Consider the following 18,091-nt stretch of genomic DNA (forward strand, 5'->3'; position numbering starts at 1 on the left):
ATTGTATGTGTGTTTTGGAGTGCTAGACTAACTCCCAATGGAATAAGGGGATTAGTTTGTCCAAAATGTGCATCCAAACTCATGCGTAGCTGATAGCGCTCATCACATGAAAATGCCATGTAGATGAGGCTATTAGCTATTACCCTGATGCAAAAAATGGCCGTGTGCCTGACGCACACTTTTTAACATGGAAAATTTAACATCAGCCCCGGAGCTGGCATTAAGTCTTGCCGCGCATCAAGAGCTCACTAAAAAAAACATAAAATCCTGTTTTCTGTGGTTCCTCCAACTTTTTTTTTTTTTTTTATTTGCAATTTTTCAAATTATAACATTTACATCCAATGATATAATCATGAATACAGAATCCAAAAGTAATTATCATTTAATACATATCTTTTCAAGAAAATATATCTGATTTAGCCCACATCTAGGGGAGAAGGAGATGTAAGGATTAAGTGCATTCCTGTCAATCTTTTCATTCTACATCCAGCTTTCTAATCCCACTGATTAAATTCAACTTTTATCCCCAATAAAACGTTGCAATTGTAAAGGATCAAAAAAGATAAACTTATTAGATTGATACGTAATTTGACATTTACATGGGAATTTCAGGAAAAAGGTTGCCCCTATATCTATTACAGCCTGCTTTAATAATAGAAACTGTTTCCTCCTTGCTTGCGTTACATGAGAAACGTTGGGGAAGATCTGAATCTTCTGCCCACAGAAATTAAAGTTTTTATTCTGAAAATATTTATTGAAAAACAAATCTTTATCTTTTTTTAAAGAAAATGTCACAAGCAAGGTGGCTCGAGTTTCAATATTATCTAAGGAATCCTCAAGGAAGGTTGATACACCCGGACTCTCTAGTGCATCCACACCTCCTTCAGTTGCCTGATTAATTTTCCTTAAAGGCAAATAATACAATTTAGAAATAATAGGTATATTCTGAGAATCATAGGAAAGGATTTCCAATGTATACTTCCTAAATAATTCAACCTCTGACATCAATCTAGACTTTGGGAAATTCAACATTCGCAAATTATAAGATCTCATGTCATTTTCCATTATTTCCATTCTAGTATGTAGTGCAAGGTTATCTTTTATAAAAGTCACATTAGTCGCTTGTATATTCTTAACTATTGGATTTAAACTCACCAAGGATATTTCGGTTTTTTCAGTTCTGATGTCTAGATCCTCTAGTTTTTTCCTTGTTTCTTCAGAGAAAACATGTACTCTAGACATCGCCCCTGTAAACTTTTTATCCAAGTTCGACATCAGTCTCCACAAATCTAGCAGTGTAACACTCTCTGGTTCCACCACTTTTTCTTCCACCTCTACATCAAATTCCAAAGCCCTTGGACAGGGGACAGTGGTATTCCTAACCATGTTCTCAGTCCTAGAATCATTTATATCCTGAATAACAGCAGGCTCAGTAGGATATTCTGATGGATGTTGTAAGGACTTGGGGGTAGAAGTGGTTCCTATATTTGTAGCCCCTTCTATTGTTCCCCCTTCAGTGGACTCACCCACCCTAATAATGTGCGAGTCCATTGGTCCTATTCTTTTTGACACCGGAGATGTAGGAGAAGAGGTATAATTTTGGACTTACATTTCCTTCCCATGCTATTTTCTCCTCCAGGGACGCGCCCCTTTGGCGCGCGGCTTCGGCAGAACGCCGACGGCTGCGCACCGTGGGACGCAGCTCTTTATCAGGCCTCAGGGTACCTCCCGGTGATGTCACTTCCGGGTTCTGCCCCCAGCCCGAATCTCTCCTTCACCAGGCAGAGGAAAAGAAATCGAAGAAAAACGTTTACCAGCACAAGGTAGGAAAAGGGAGAGCTACCTCCAGCACTCAGTCCCACTCTCTCCACTCCCGACTTTAGTGCCGTGGGACACAGCTCTTTATCGGGCCTCGGGGTACCTCCCGGTGATGTCACTTCCGGGTTCTGCCCCCAGCCCGAATCTCTCCTTCACCAGGCAGAGGAAAAGAAATCGAAGAAAAACTTTTACCAGCACAAGGTAGGAAAAGGGAGAGCTACCTCCAGCACTCAGTCCCACTCTCTCCACTCCCCGGTTCCTCCTACTTTTAGTATTGTCGCGATACTAAGTAGGGGGAACCACAGAAAGCAGCAACATGAAAAAATATTCTTTCCAACAGCCAGCTTAGGAAAACGGACGCTCAGTTTACCGGCATCCATTTTCCTAACCCGTGGCTGTGCCGTACAGCCATGTCTCCTAGGCGCCTGATGCCAAGGACGCACTAGGGATGCACAATTGATCCCTAGCACATCCTTTTTAGCATGGTACCTTATTAATGTATTGCATGGGGCACGCAGGAGACGTGGCTGTGCGCACATTAAAAAACACAGGCGCCCAGCCTGGATGCACAGCTTATTGCATCAGCCCCTCAGAGCACTTACACCCAAGAAGCTTTCTCCTGGTCACAGAAGGGGCAGCAGCGGGGGTCCTGTGATTTTAGTCTCTGGTTGTAAAACCAAACTGCACATGTTTCAGGGTAGTGAAGCCAAAGCTAGAGCCTAGGGTACAGCAGCAGAGCTACTAAGTCACTCAGTTACCAGAAAGAGAAGGGCACCCTGATAAAGTTTCAGGGTGCCCAGAGTAACGTGGGTGCCCAGCAAGAGTCCACCGCCACCTGGGAGGGCAGCGTCAGGGCCGCTGCAATGTCGTGCCTGCCCATTGGCTGGCCCGGGCCCGAGCCATTAGCTCACCTCCGGGGCGGGCTGGGAACTCATTGGTTCCCTGGGGATAGGGTAGCCAATCGGAGAGACTCTCCCTTTTGGATAACCCCCGGAGCACCGGTAGCACCGCCCTTTGCTCCATCACTCCCAAAGCCGCTTCCCACCCACCCACCCTCATATAACCCAAACATGTTAATCGCGATTTGTTTTGATAATGTTGTCGCAGCTGGAGGCGGGTTGCCCGAGCTGATAGAGACGCGAAGTGGCGTCTGACGGCGTGTTGACCTGACAGGTGTCGGGTCGGAATTATGGCAGGACAATTGGGTGCAGTTGTCCTGCGGGAAACGTCTTGCTGAAAGCAGCGGGAGCGGAGCTCCTAGTCACGACTCCTTGCTGGACAGAGGCGGGGGTCATGGGTGAGTTCTTATCCCTGGTTCGACTAGATCTGTGCACCTTGCTGGCGGGTGTGGAAGAAGACCTCTGTAAATTACCTGAGCTCGGGCACCCGATTGTTGGACGAAATAAAGCTGCGGCCTGTATGATCCCATTTACTGTTTCAGTGTTTATTTGTTATTGCTTGTGAGAGGGTGGGTGCATGTTTGAGATTTCAGGATAATCCTGGATTTTTTTGACTACCCGGCCATCCAAATACACGGCTGAACTGCTATAGGGAAGACCTCAAATTGAAGAATCAAGACTGCAAATGCCATAGCGCAGTGGTCCCCAACCCTGTCCTGGGGGCCCACCAGCCAGTCGGGTTTTCAGGACATCCGCAATGAATATGCATGAGAGAAAATTTGCATGCACTGTCTCCATAACATGCAAATTTTCTCTCATGCATATTCATTGCAGATATCCTGAAAACCTGACTGGCTGGTGGGGCCCCAGGACAGGGTTGGGGGATCCATGCCACAGTGCACTGAGATGCATGTTCAGAAGCCATGGAGGGTGAAAAGAGTCCCTCCTGAAATTGGCTCACCCAGATATGCAGCAAGCCATCCCGTGTCACGGCTTGTGAGAGTCCTTCTGGATCCCCCAGCATTAGCCTAGCAAGGAAAAGTCAGTAATGGCCAGGATCTCTCTGACGCCTGGATGAAAAATCAAAAGCCTCCTTGCCAACATCTGTCAGCAATCAATAGGGATCCCTGGTACAAAAGAACATAAGAAGATGCCATGCTGGGTCAGACCAAGGATCCATCAAGCCCAGCATCCTGTTTCCAACAGTGGCCAATCCAGGCCATAAGAAACAGCCCCCCCAGAGGAGATGGGCATACCATAGTGAAAAACTAACTCTATGAAGAATTATTCTGGAAGCTTTATCGTCTGTGGGGAAAGAGCCATGTGGGGTAATCTTATCAGTTCCATTTGTAAATTTGTAAATCGAGTAATCTTGTATAATCTGTATATTCCCATACTTGTTAATCATGTTACCTCCATCCTGCTTCTCTCCTTCATTTAGTTTGTCAGGTTCGCTGTTTTGGAACCTTCTTTCAGTTGTCCTCCCCCCCCCATCCCTGTCAATTGTACTTTCCACCTTTTGTTATTATGTAAACCGATATGATGTGTACTTTAATGTCGGTATAGAAAAGCTGTTAAATAAATAAATAGCAATAAATAACATCTCACATATATCAGCTGGCAAATATGTCCCTAAGTTACACTTTTCAGAGCGGATCTTATGCACCTAAGTCCATTCTGATAACCATCCCAGCAAAACTACACGCACACAATTACACCTGCTATTTGATGTGCATAGTTTTGCAAGATAATTTACATGCATGTGTTTTACAATCTAAAAGTATGGAATCTCATCCAGACTCCACCGCCACGTCCCTGAAAGTTCATGCATACCATACTGAAGGGTGAGCCACTGCTTTTGGTTTCTTGCCTTAGTTCAAACTGACATCATGGTGGATACATACTCGTGCTTTCCGCCACCCAATTCCAGATGTTGATGTCAGGAAAACAAATGGCACATCAGGAAAGGGATAATAAGGTGTGTTATATGATTCAGGGCACGGGATGACCTAAAACCCCACATTAATGGGATTTTTTTTTGTTTTTCCCCAAATGCAGACAGCTTCTGAGTCATATTTTTTTCTTGTGTTTCAAAAGTGATATTAATTTCTACATGATCATCTGGCTGGCCGACTGGCTATCCTACGAGTTGTCTAGACTATGGGGCTGAGCACTATCAAATGCCTCTGAGTTTTGTTTTGTTTTTAAAGGGAGGAAATGCTGCTGCCAGTGCGCCTCTCACTTCATCAGCCACACCCCACAACTTCACAGACCCAAAGGGCAGAGAATTAGCAATTGTCTGACATCACAGTAGACCTTCCACTAGCGAAGAAATGCTGTTTAATAAACCCTAGAGTTCTTGGTCGATACCCGTTAAAGACAGATTGAATCTGGTTGATTACGTATTTAGAGGGCCATATTCAGTGGCTCAGGCACTCTGGTAACTTTAGCTTGGATATTCAGCGGGAATACACCCCGGTTAGGTTTAAAGGTTATCCGGTAAGTCTACCCGGGAAAATGTTGGATCTGCTACCCACCGCGAGCAGACTTATGTGGCCAAACTTGGCCGGGGAGAGCTGAATCTTGGCGCTACCCTGATTAGTTTAAGCTCCGCCTCTGGAACACCTCCGTGCTGCCTCTTTCTCACCCGGGCAAAATGCTGTGAGGAAATTCATAACCTTAGGGCCTGATTTTGAAAAGCATTTACATGCTTAGAACCTGGGTTTTACCTGTGCAAATGCACTTGACCCATGTAAGGGCGCATTTGAATTGTCCATAGGTTTTACCTGCGTAAGTGCACTTAACATGGATGAATGGCTTTTGAAAGTGACAGAGCGTTACACTTACGTGCAAATCTCCTTTGAAAATTCACCTGTTAGATTTCTCCAGCTAAAGTGGGCTGAGGCACAAAAAGGACATATAAAGGGAGAGGTAGTGAGAGATGTCACAGGCGCGATTCAGCCAGACTTTCTTATTCTGATCACTTACACAACATTCACTTAGAGGTCCCCAGAATCCCAGCTCTGTCACCGAGCATGGAACAGCGCTTGCAGAAAAGTAATAAGTCGCTACCTTTGTGTCAGAAGAGTGAATTATAAATCTGCTACATCAAACCAGTGAGCTATGACTGTTTCCAGTAAATTTTAGTCCAGAGTTTTATTCATGGGCTATGAAGCCTGGACTTAATAATTTAGGGGTAACGTCCAACGCCATTTGCACACATAAAACATGGGCTTATGAGTGCAAGTGGCTCCATATAAGATTGCATACAATTTTATTGAATGAGAGTCAAAAAATCACAAATTGTATCACAAATACATATACATTTGTTTATTATTACAGCTTCATAGAAAAATACCAAATATAAAATTAAAAATAAACACACTCACTCCACATTCACTCAATAAAAACATGAATCCTCAGAAGATTAATTACAAAACAACAGTTTGAAGAAACATACATCACAAATATCATCTTATGACAACAATTTTGTAAGATGCAATTGTTATATCATAATGATTCCAAATGACACTAAGACAATTAATAAATGCTTCTTTTCCAGAATGATATCATATTACATCATAATATTTTCAATCAAATAACACTGAACGATATTAATACATACTGTTTTTACTAGAATGAAATCACATAAACAGTCATCAGCATTATTTCTAAATGCAGCAATGATTATTACACTACTCCTATCAAAGGAGCTTATAACTGTTCCTTAGGGGGTCATTTTCAAAAGGTATCGCACGCGAAAAGGGATTTTTCGCGTGCGATACCTAGATCGGGGCGGGTTCTGGGTGGCGTCCGTCCCGGAAGGGGAGGAGTCGGGGTGGCTCCGGGGCGGACGCCGCAAAGACGTCGCTGATCGCGAAAAGGTAAGGGCCCTTTTCGCGCCAGTTTCACACCCAATAGCACCACATTTTATGGAGGTGTGATCGCTGCCGGCTTTCGTAGGCCCGCCCCCCCACTTCCGCACTCTGCCCCCCGTTATTGCCGGATTTTCTAAGGTCTGTGACCTTAAAAAATCCAGGCCTTAGTGACTTATCATCATTAAATTTCGTACAGCTGAATATCTGCTTGTCTTCCCGTTACCGGAGCTTGCCTTCACTCAAATATCTACTTGTACTCCTGTTCCCTCATATGGCTGAATATCTGTTCGTATTTCCGTTCTTGGAACTTGTCTTCACTCAAATATCTATTCGATTTCCCATTCCCCACAAGGGACCCTCGTTTCGCCCACTGGGGCTTCCTCAGGGAAAATGTGTATGTTTGTTGCTTAGCGGGATATAGAACTACAGGCTCGCAGATGAACACGAATACCAATCCATTGAATACCTGTGCCTTAAACTCATGTGAAGCAGCAACCGTCTGACTTGCTATCATATTATAAAACTTTTCTCCATCGCAGCATCAAAAACGCCACCACCATTCAACGCTGACCAGAACAAGGAGGAGCAATGATACGTACACCTCAAAAACAAATCCCAGAAATACAAAGGGAGGGTGGCAAAAAAAAATAATACTAGAGCAGTTACAATAAATAGCAGACAGCACAAAAAGAAATGATGTGGCCCTAAATTCCACGGGGTATCAGAAAATAGTGGAGGGCAGCTGCAGGGGGTAGCTATAAACCACAGTGATCGTTCATTTCCTCCAACAGTCCAACAAAACAAAATGTGAGCGAGTGAGGAATGGTACTGAGCCCGGTCAGGTGAAAAGGCCTGACATCGACAGCCGTGACAGCAATGCCTGCATCAGGGGAATGCACAAGTCAAGACACGTTTTCTGGTGAAGAGGCTCGATGCTGGACAGGGTCAGTCACTAACAGGCCGATACAGAACTACAATGTTATCCATCTAGATAGAAGAAGCATAGTATTTAGAGGCAGAATTTAGCTGGATAAGTCATGGCATTCCAGGGGTGTGCAAGAGGCATTTCGGAGAGGAGTGGAGTTTGCTGGATAAATTATTCAGCCACCTCCGATATTCAGTTAGCTGGATAATATATCTGGCTAACTTTAAGATAACTGGGTATATTCAGTGGTATGACAGCGCCACTGAATATACTGTGCTGTTTAGCCAGATAGGTTTATATGGCTAACTAGGCGAGCTGCCACCAAAATCAGCAGGATAATAAATCACACAAAATAAATAACAGATTCACAAAAAAAAACTGAGATCCTATTCAGGATTCAACTCTGCAGAGTGTAAAGCATGCAAGTGGTGAAGCCACTGTTGTTCTACTTGTAGTAGTGTTTTGGATAGATTAACCCCTTACCATCAATCACACAAAATCATAAATCAGCAAAAAGATAATGTGAATCCAAACAATGAGATATAGGAGTTGCTGTAATATGCTGGTTCTTCAAACAGCTTCTACATCTCACCATGTACTTATTCACTGATCACAAGGTCTTGCCAATATACAACAAGGGGCGAGGGCATCATGTAGCATAGATGACACAGGAAGAGCTGCAGGGGTTCATATCAAAGCTGGATCACCATCTAAGAATTAGGAGCCTCCAAAATTTGAGTCTGCATAGACACTGTACACACACCGAGTATCTACAATATAAATGGGCTCTGACCGACGGCCCGCAAATGCGCAGTAGAGAGCAGCTCTACCACACATGCGCGGCCGTAAGAGCACGTCTGTCACAGCGAAGCGCAAGATGGTGCTGGGAGGAAATGCAGCGGCAGGGAGGGGCAGCGTCGGCGGTATCCGAGTGTCGGGTGGGCCACCAACGAGTCCGGTGGTGTGGAACGAGCGAGGGAGGGACCCAAGGAGACCTCCCGTCTCCGTGTCTGCGCCATCCCGCGAGAGCTGGGCCGTGCTTAACGGGACCCTGGGTGGCGGGCGAGCTGAAGAGAGCAAGAGGGAGAGGGAAGGGGTTGTGGATGAGGTGAGAGGGGAAGAAAAGGGAAGATGAGAGGGGATGGAAGGAAAAAGATGTGAGTGAGTAAGTGGGAAGGGTAAGAAGTTGTGGAGAAGAGAAAAAGAGGGAGTGGAGGAGGAGGGCTGAGGGAGAGGGAAGGGGTTGTGGATGAGCTGAGAGGGGATGGGAGGGGATGAGAGTGAGGGATGGGATTGAGAGAGGGTGGGGAGTGACTGAGGGAAGAAGAGAGAGTGGGAGGGAGAATGAGGGGGGGTGAGGGGAGGGGGTTTCAGTGAGAGGGGAGGGAAGTAGTGGGAGAAAGAGGGTGAGTAAGACTGAGGGAAGTGAGTTTGAGTGGGGGCAGGGGAGGGAAGGGGGGTGAGTGACCAAGGGGGAGGAGGATGAGGGACCGAGGGGGAGGAGGATGAGTGACCGAAGTGAATCAGCGAGGGGAAGGGGGAGTGAGGGAGAAGAAGGGTGTAGTGTCCCAAAACCAACCAAAAAATTTTTTTTTCAATGTAGCCCCTTGTTACAGGCTTAACGCTTGTTGACTATAAAGCACGAGGCAAGAACGGACTGCGCAACAGGAAAGTCCAAACGCACTTCCTGATCCCTGCTCAGTGTGTGCCGTATCTATGCAAACTTCACATTTTTCAAACGTATGGCTGCAAATCTACTCACCCTCATTTAGGTCTTTCTAATGAGCAGGTGTAAATCCATGCACGTATGTCATGCTGTGTTCTGTGCATTCCCGCCAATTTTCAAAGCAGACTTTTATGCATGTAAGTCTGCTTTGAAATGTTTTTGATAAAGTCTGTGGACACTTTGTACACACAAATGTTACTCCTCCACGGACTGCAGAAAATGACCCTCTGCATGTGCACAAGAGAAAGGCGTCCCCAGGGGCAGAATCAGGACAAAGTTTAGATTTAGATGCATATTTTTGATAATAAGAAGCGTTTTCGGAAATGATCACGCCCAAGTTATGCCCTGCAAATAGCAGGCGTAATTTTGTTCGGGTGAGCATCGTTCTGAAAGTCAACTAATGCACTTAAGTTGGTTTTCAAAATTGGCGGAGCTTACGCATTTTTAAACTGCATAACTAAAATGTCTTTCTTAAAGAGAGAAGGCAGGGGCAGGTGGCACACCAGGTAAGAGGGAGCGCCATCCCAAGTCAGAATTAATTTATGAAAGTTAATATTCTTCAGTTGCCATGTCCTATGTTGCAGTAATAGATTTTGCTTACTCCCAGTGCTTCTTTTTGTACGGTTTTGAAGACAGACAAGCTCGGTTGCTCCTTGATTCGTGTCAGATGTCTAAGTACTGCATGAAGCATTTAATCTGAATGCATGCTGCAGAATTATTAACAGTAAATGTATGAGGAGAAGAAATAAGAATGACAGTAAAATGATCATGTTAAAGTATTTCCAGTATCGGAGAGATTTGCTTCACTTTCTGGACGCCTCAGTCTATAATTTTTCTACTTAAAACAGCAGCTCTGCTCAGCGCTACTGTCTTCCTTCACTGTTCCATGTTCATTCCCATGACATTGTCTTATTTTATTTTATTTTTTTTAATAGGGAAAGAGAGACTAGTCATATTTAGAGAGGAGGAGGAGAAGCCGGGAAGGGTGATTCATTTATTTATTTTAAAAATGCATGCATATGCCGCATTATCCAAGGTCCTAAGCGGCTCACGATAAAACTACACATAAGATTATATACAATTAAAAATCGCACAGCACAAAGACTTTAGGACAAGAACCAATACATAGCAAAAATAGTCAGAGCAAAGTATATAATTAGTGAACCTCTTTCGGAATAAAATAGGATTCTTGGTGCCTGAAGCCAGAAACAGATATACCCAAAAGTGGAGTTACGAGGCTAAATTAAACACTTCCATAAACAAGTGAGCTTTCAAATGCTTTCCCATATTGGAGAAAAGCCTTTTTCCTAGATTCTGCCAGTTTTAGCATCTGGTGTCTTGGCACTGGCCAGCAGATCTTCGATTTCTTGTAGGCTGTTAGATCGTAAGCAGGGAGCTAATACCTATAGGAAAAGAGAATAAGGCCTGCACCATATTTTGGATGTTAATGTGGGAAAACAGCAATTGTAAGGCATGCGACTGAGAGCTGGACACACAGGTTTCGGGGTGTCGTTGAGAAAACGTGTCTACATCTCAGGTGTCATTGGGAACTAGAGACACTTGTGGGACAGGTCACTGAGAGAAGAGGACACTTGTGACCAGAGTTACTGAGTGAAAAGAACAAGCAATCTGGGCGATTTTGAGAGCAGAGGGGACTTCATTAGGAGGGGTAATATTGCCAGAAGATAGCATACAGCTATAATGCCATTCAGAGAAAAGGATACTTGTATATGGAACCGCCTGCAAGGACACGTCTGTGAATGTTCGCGTGGCATGCCACCACCACTGAGGATCATGTCACTGAGAGCAGATGACATTCGTTTAGTATTCTCTTGAAAGACCAAGGCATTTGTTTAGATGTCACTGAGAAAAGATCAGACAAGGTGGTAATGATGTAGCCCCCCTTTCTTCAGGATCACCTTCAAGTGGCTGCAGAGCACTGGCCAACTCGTAGCAGCTCGAGATGCATAATTCTTCCAGTGGAGGGGAGGGGAGGGCCAGAAAAGTCTCCACACCCACAGCTTGGTGTTCCGAAATAAAATAACTTCCTCTGAAGACAAAAGTAAAAGGTCTGCGGTACAAAAATAGCAGTCCATCAGCACGAAAAATACAGATTTTCATGCCATCTGGAACAAGTAAGGGAAAAACCGGATCCTCTTCAAAAGCCCTCAGGAACTTCAGAATCCTCCTCTCCCCCTTGGGAAATATAAGCAAATACCATTCCTGTCCCTGAGATCTAGAGACAAACGACTCCCAAAACTCTTCAGACAAAATGGACCCCTCCCTCCAAGCTCCTGAGAGAGTGAACATCTCTCCCAATGGAAAGGAATAGAGAGAACGCCCCCGCCCTTCTCTCTTTTTTCAGTTCTTGAAATATCCGTGGGTTATTCCTGTTCACCATGGGACGAATTTTGTAAAATTGAAGTGACGCAGTAGCATGCGCGCTGTGCTCTTTCCACGGGTTGAAATGCAATTGTAATATTCCCCGACACAGTCGATGCTTTAGTAAATAGTTCTCCCCTGCAGGATACTTCAATGTCGTGAGGTAAACTCAAAACCCAGCCCCTGCTTTAGCAGATGGTTTATCCCTGCATGATACTTACAGTTAGTGAGTAAAACACAGCCTGTGCTTTAGCAGATGGTTTATCCCAGCAGGATACTTACAGTTAGTGAGTAAAGCCCTGCCATCGTCTTTAATATTCCAGTTCCTGGCAGGGCTTATGAAAGTAGTTCCGGCCTTCTCTGCACAGATCAATTCGCAGTTCCCTGAGAGAACTGCATATTTGTCAGTCTCCCCAGTGGGGTCTCCCTTCTTGTGCCAACCTTTTTGTGGCCTTTTGTAGTGTAGTTTCTACCTGTTCCGCACCTATACAGTCTCTGGTTTCTGCCACAGGGCTTAACCCTGTCTGTCTCGGGCACAGTCTCTGGCTTCTGTCACAGGATTTAATCCTGTCTGTCTCAGGCACAGTCTCTGGCTTCTGTCACAGGATTTAACACTGTCTGTCTCGGGCGGACAGTGTCTGTCTCGGACATTTTGAAAAATGTTACATTTGCATAGATACGGTACACACACTGAGCAGGGATCAGGAAGTGCGTTTGGACTTTCCTGTTGCGCAGTCAGTTCTTGCCTCAGTTGATGCAGGGCTCGTGCTTTATAGTCAACAAGCGTTAAGCCCGTAACAAGGGGCTACGTTAAAAAAAAAGTTTTTGGTCTGTTTCGGACACGGCACCCTTCTACACTTCTTCTCCCTCACTCCCCCTTTCCCTCGCTGATTCACCTCGGTCACTCATCCTCCTCCCCCTCGGTCACTCACCCCCCTTCCCTCCCCTGCCCCCACTCAAACACCTCTCTCCCCTCTCACTGAAACTCCCTCCCCACACTCTCACCCCCTCATTCTCCCTCCCACTCCCTCTTCTTCCCTCAGTCACTCCCCACCCTCTCTCAATTCCATCCCTCACTCTCATCCCCTCCCATCCCCTCTCAGCTCATCCACAACCCCTTCCCTCTTCCTCAGCCCTCCTCCTCCACCTTTTTCTCTTCTCCACAACTTCTTACCCTTCCCACTTACTCACTCACATCTTTTTCCTTCCATCCCCTCTCATCTTCCCTTTTCTGCCACAGGGCTTAACCCCGTCTGTCTCAGGCACAGTCTCTGGTTTCTGCCACAGGATTTAACCCCGTCTGTCTCAGGCACAGTCTCTGTTTCTTAGCGCACTTTATAGCAGAGACCAGAAATGTCTTTTCAAGCACAGCTTCTAGTGCTTGTGGCCTTGGTTTGGGGAAACCAAGCTCCTCTGCCACCACCCACCGTAGCTTGTAGAAGGAAACTCATGCCCTAAGCTTTGCCCGCCACCCAGGGCAGTTTCTTCTACCCCTCTCTATCCTGCAGGGCTTTCGCAGTTCAGGTCTCCCTGAGGGGGATTCCAGTTTCCACCATTCGTCTCCCACCTCCATTGGCTCTGGTGCTGGCTCAGGATTCTCCCGCACTCCCACCAACTCTGTCTCCCTCTGCTAGGGCTCCTCCCTGCTCCTTCTTCAGGCCACCTCCTCCTGTCCTCCCAGTGCTCCTGGGTGTCCCTCCCCCCTGTGAAATCGCTCCCTCCTCATTAACCCTCCCCCCTTCCCTAGGTCTCCCGTGTGAGGGAGTTTTCTCCTAACCTGATGATTCCTTGGCTCTGACGCTTCCTCCCGGGTTTTCTCTCTTCATCAGATTCTCCTGTTTTCCTCGCCCAACATCTCCCGGGGTATGCAGTAACCATCAAAGCATGCATAAGCAGAATTTTGCCAACGCTCGACGTACACGTGTCCTACCAGGGTAGTGCAGAAATGTTAAAGGAGGGAGGGGCGTTTGGCGCAGGGTTCAGAAGTTTGCACCCATGGTCCTATTTTGTAAGCTGTTCTTACAAATACATTACCGAGCATGTCCGTTCGCTTTTATATCTGCTCATTGACTCGCGCTATTGAAATCGCACTTGTCTTTTGGCTGTCGTTTTTGGATGGGAAGTCTAGGGCAAATTGGTGGCGCAGGGTGGGGGGATTCAAGGAGGCGTGTTGGAGGCTGACTGGGTGAACTGGCAGACGTGTCGGCCAACTGGTGTTTCCTAGTGCACACACAGATAAAGTGATTTCATAAGCGGAGGGCGAAGGCGCTTTCCAAAATGCTCGCTTTCCCCCTACAAGTGACAGTTATCATGCACGTATGTTACAGATATTATGCGTGCAAGATATGCACGGGTGCTTTCATGAAACTGGTAGGGACAGCGTGCGTTTCCCGGCATTGCAAACACATGCGCATCCTTGCTCCCGTGGCACAGTTTACAGAACACTGCCGTAACGTTGCCCTCCCTGACTCGCGCGTGTCACCTGCTGATTTACTCAGCCTGCTGAGAACTGGGCGCCCTGAGGGACATTTTCAAAAGGATTTCTGCAGGTAAAATGAGGTTTCACCTGCGCTCATCGGGGGTTCTAGAAATAAGTCCAACGTGCATGGCATGCTTTTAATACGAAGGGACAGGAGGTGTTCTTGGGGGGGGGGGTTAGGTGGGGGAGAGGAAAACGTATGCATGTGTAATCGCGTAGTTGGCATTTTCAAATCTGAGTGCATGCGTTTCAGGCAAAAAATTCTACCTGCACTAAAAGCTAGGTGCAAATGTCCGCGCGTACGCTACAGCCACAAGGATTTTTAAAGAAACATCCGCAGGCACTTTCCTTTTGCCCTCGGAGGAAAAAGTACACGTTCACTACACCCATGTTGGCAATTTGAAAATTGCACCCTGTTGTCATTAATTAATCCCCCTCCCCAAAAAGCAATCACATGGATTTCAAATCAGGAGCGTATATGCGAGCCAAGACTACCCAGTTCCAAAGCGAGCAGGATATGGATTTGAGATGACCCTACCATAAAAATACTCTTTGAGGAAATCCAGAACCATTCTGGCTGTCCTGGAGTTCTGCACTGAAGAATTGTGTTCTCAAAATCAAGTTTCCCTATCATGAAAATGTAGCCACTGGTCCACTGGCCAGTAGGACACAGGAGAGCATTGGGGAATGCTGGGGCTACATGCTGACCCATGCTCCCAATTCCTTTTCCCAGCAGAAGGGAAAGGTAAGTTCTTTCTGTTGCGGGTGTGAACCCTTGGACCAAAGTGGGGTAGGTGCAACCTGCAGGGAGGAGCCCTGCAGGTCCCCACCATCAGCTGGTGGAGCTGGCAATGGCAGAGGCCCAACTGGAGCTTCACCTTTACCTTCGTTCCCCTTAGGTTGAGCCCTTGGGTGCTGGGGTGAGCAAGACTTAGGTACAGGTCTTTGTTGATGAGGTGAAGATCCGTGGAGGCAGTTGACTCACAGGACAGGGTCTGGAGCAGGCTGAATACAGACGGAGTCAGGGCAGGCGGCATTCCAGGTGGTCAGAATCAGGCAGTGGTCAGTGGCAGGCGGAGTTCAATTAGAATCGAATGTCAAGTCAAAGTCAAAGCTAGAGATCCATTCGTAGGAAGACGGGACGGATAGGCAGGTAGGGAGGCAAGGAACAGCACAGGCAGGCAGGAGAAGACACTGAAGTGACAGTTGAAAGATGAGGAACTGAAGACTGACCACAGGATGAAGGCAAAGAATACAGGAAGGAAGATCAGGGGTTACTAAAACGAAGACCAGTAACACAGGAACGAAGGCCAGGAATACAGAAACAAAAACCAAGAACACGCTGAGGCAATACAGTATACTGGAGGTAGTCGACCTATTGCCAAGGCAAGGAGCAAGTGCTGGAGTGGCCTTTTATAGGCCCAGGGTAGTGAGGTCATCATTGGACGCCACTGGTTGTTTCCCACCATGGGCCCTTTAAGAGACGCATGGTCAGACGAGTGAGCACCTTAGGAGGACTGGAGCAGCAGCAGCGACCTGCCTTGCATTTGAAGCAGGAGCTGCGTAGGCGGGAGCACCAACTGGCAGGTGGAACGCAGCGGCCGGCCGCACATCCATCCAGGGGCCTACCCCGGTGTCTACAGGAGACACGACGGGCTTGGAGCTGGAGGTAAGAGCAGCAGTCTGTGGGCCTACCACAAGGACCACCAAATGCAACACTATCAAGGCTCTAGACTTCCTTAGAGGTCTTCTGCTTCTTCTAATAAAAGTCGGCTACTGTTCAAAAATTCAAACCTTTTCCTGAATACTTGATTGCAGATGACAAATCACAAAGGGTACACTTTGGAACAGTGCACATCAATATAGAAATAAAGTTCCAGAAGAAACTCACAGGTACAGTCACTGGCAAATCTACAGCCCCTGGTAACAAGATGCTCTTCCTGGGCACCTCCCCAGTGATACCTGCAAACTGGATGTAGACTCCTTCCCAGTAGGAAATTGGAGACACTTCCTGTACACTTCAGATGACTGTTTGCAGATGCTTTTCTTTAGCTAACGGATCTTGGAAAGGGTACCTTTTCCCTGCAAGGCAGTCTTCCCTGTGACCCCCCCCCCCCCCCCCCCCCCCACAAAGAAATTTCACATTCTCTAAAACACTGAAGAAATCTGACTGGGGTAGTTGAGGAGTATAGGACTAACTCTCCTCTTCTTTCAGATTTCTTCTCTGGTTCCTTGGGATAACTCTGTCCTGGATCCCCAAAATGTCGGTCTTCCCAGTCTTCCCGCGGTCCTGCCGGACCAGCAAGCCTTGCGTGATAAACTCCACCCCCTTGCCGACATCACCAGGGGGCATCTGAGAGAAAAGCAGTCCACGATGTTGGAGGCCCATTTCACCTGCCTTACTGCCACTAAGAGGCTGCCACAGACCTGTTTTCCATCTCCGGGGGTTTGGAGGAGCCAGCATGGTCTTTACCACGATCCTGCTGGACCATCCTGCCTGCGTGATAGACTCCGCCCCCTTGCTAACATCACCGGGGGCGTCCAAGAGAAAAGCAGATCATGATGAAGGTGGGGGCGTGTGCAATTGGTGCGCGCACAAAGGAGTCTGCCCCTTTGTGTGACCCTTCGTGTGCGTTCTTGTGAGCATTATGCAATTTTTTTTTTTTTGCTGCTTGTGTCTCACCTTTCATAATAGATATATATTCAATCTCCACTGTGATTGGACAAAGAAAATAATGGATCACTTGCTTCAAATCAGTGTAAAATTAAACGTTGCACTAGGTCAGCCTTAATTACTATGCCAATGGTACCTGTACAGCTTCTTTCCTAGTCTGCTGCTGTTACCATTCTGCTAGTTAATGCTCAGTCATTGTCTAAGAAGACAATTATTTATGATCTCATTACACAGCAAAAACCTGATTATTTTTGTTTTATGGAAACATGGTCTGCCGATTATGATTCTTCTCACTTACTACAATGTGGTCCGTCAGGATACAGTTACCTTGCAAATTCCAGATCTCACAGACGTGGTGGAGGTAATCTTTAAGCCCTCGCTAGCGTTGCCTAAAAGTGCCATTTCAGTGTCTTCTCCTTATGAAATAATGTTTCCCACTTCTAAACGCTTCATTTTATGCATCGTTTATTGTCCGCCAGGTCTTCTCTCTCACAACATTTTTCCTTTATTTGAATTTTTCATATCTCAGAATGCTGATCATGAAAATACAATCATCATGGGAGACTTTAACATGCATGCTGACGCTCTTCCTCTTTCACATATTGGTGAAATATTACTAGATACCATGAAAACCTGCGGATGGGACCAAATTATCAACAACCCAACACTCAGGGCCTGCCATGCTTTAGATTTCGTATTTATTATTCTAATACTCTTCTCAGTAAATGGTGCCAATCTAAGTATTTCAAAGATCCCATGGTCAGATCATTATCTTATTAATATTGCTTTTGGGGTATGCTATTAGTTCCCATTCTTTCTCTGAGAGGTCCGCAGCATTCTATAAGCGCTTCCATGTTGATTCCTCTCTGTTTCAAGAAAAATTGAATGATCAGTTGTTGGCAGCTGTTTCTCATTGCATTGAATCTCTAGTTGATAGATGGCACAATGCTATCTATTCAGTAATGGATGAATTTGCACCCAAAAGACTGCACAAAATTCCTAGGTCTATTTCTGCTCCTTGGAATATGTTATGCCCATCGGTCGCAGACGACTGTGACCGCGTCTACTTACATCCTACACCGTTCTCCTGCCCTCCCCGGGTCTGCTCGCGGCACAGGCTAATCTCCACTGCCACGTTCCCCATGGCTCCTCGGGGCCGCCGAGACGCCGCCGCCACCCTCATCGACCTTGGGCCTTCCTCGGCGCGTGCACTCGCCACCGGACCCTCCTTTGAAGCCTCTTCAGCAGGAACCTCGGGGGTGTCCCTGATTGATGATGTCATCGGATCAAGGTACTTAAGCTCCACCTTT

This window comes from Rhinatrema bivittatum, chromosome 3, assembly GCF_901001135.1.
Source record: "Rhinatrema bivittatum chromosome 3, aRhiBiv1.1, whole genome shotgun sequence".
Classification (NCBI taxonomy): Eukaryota; Metazoa; Chordata; class Amphibia; order Gymnophiona; family Rhinatrematidae; genus Rhinatrema; species Rhinatrema bivittatum.